This window comes from Antrostomus carolinensis, unplaced genomic scaffold, assembly GCF_000700745.2.
Source record: "Antrostomus carolinensis isolate BGI_N321 unplaced genomic scaffold, ASM70074v2 scaffold23820, whole genome shotgun sequence".
Classification (NCBI taxonomy): Eukaryota; Metazoa; Chordata; class Aves; order Caprimulgiformes; family Caprimulgidae; genus Antrostomus; species Antrostomus carolinensis.
The window spans coordinates 1-939 of record NW_010290868.1 but is presented as its reverse complement, the minus strand read 5'-3'; the positions used below and the strand labels follow the sequence as shown (position 1 = coordinate 939).

Genomic DNA, 939 nt, shown 5'->3' with positions numbered 1-939 from the left:
AGATTAAATTTATATAAAGGGGAAATGATGGGAAAAGGTTGTGATTAAAATATATAAGGAAATAATTGATCTTTTCTTTTCCTTCCTTTTACAAAACCCAACCCTTTTCTTCTTCTCTCTGAAATCCACTCTGAAAGTGGAAGAGGCACTTTCACCAGTGGATTTTGAGGATAAAAATGTAATTTTATGCCTCAAGGGGAAAAAAATAATTGAATTAAAAAGGGAAGCGCCCAACGTGGGGCTCGAACCCACGACCCTGAGATTAAGAGTCTCATGCTCTACCGACTGAGCTAGCCGGGCTGTTAGAGGTGCATGGTGATAGTGGAGGTTCCTGGAGTGATCGTGGCCGTTAACGGCACCTGGAGGAAAAAGAGGAAAGAATAAAATAATAATTAAAAGAATTAAATTAAAACGAAGTGTTTCTGCCCGGTTTCGAACCGGGGACCTTTCGCGTGTGAGGCGAACGTGATAACCACTACACTACAGAAACGCCATGCAGAAAACCCCTCCCTATGGAGTCACCATTGTTCAGCCGGGACCGAAATATGGACGGGAATCAGATTCCGGTGGAGAAAGAAGTCGTCGTGGTATAAAAAAATGAAAGAAATGGGTAAAATAGTGATTTATTTTTCATCTACGCCCAACGTGGGGCTCGAACCCACGACCCTGAGATTAAGAGTCTCATGCTCTACCGACTGAGCTAGCCGGGCGGTGATGTACTCCTTCACCCTCCAGGTGGCGCACTAAGTATCCTAAAGCAGACCTCCACTTCAGACCTCCAAGACCAACGAGATAAGAGGGTAGACAAGCCCACCCCGGTAAGGATCATAGAGTAGCGGTGTAGCTTCCGCGCTGAACCCCCACAGGCTCAACCCGGTTCCGGGGGTAACGGAGACAGCGAACGGATGAGGTGGGGGGGGGTGGTTAAACACCCCCCCC

The 939-nt window shown here is 47.1% G+C and overlaps 3 non-coding genes across 3 annotated transcripts; all 3 read right to left on the bottom strand.

Moving 5' to 3' along the window:
* Positions 1 to 227: 227 nt before the first annotated feature.
* Positions 228 to 300, bottom strand: TRNAK-CUU (transfer RNA lysine (anticodon CUU)). Its single transcript has one exon. It is a non-coding gene; the product is annotated as a tRNA-Lys (tRNA).
* A 117-nt stretch (positions 301 to 417) lies between these two features.
* On the bottom strand, positions 418 to 490 carry TRNAV-CAC (transfer RNA valine (anticodon CAC)). The gene has a single exon. It is a non-coding gene; the product is annotated as a tRNA-Val (tRNA).
* A 147-nt stretch (positions 491 to 637) lies between these two features.
* TRNAK-CUU (transfer RNA lysine (anticodon CUU)) lies at positions 638 to 710 on the bottom strand. The gene has a single exon. It is a non-coding gene; the product is annotated as a tRNA-Lys (tRNA).
* Positions 711 to 939: the final 229 nt, after the last annotated feature.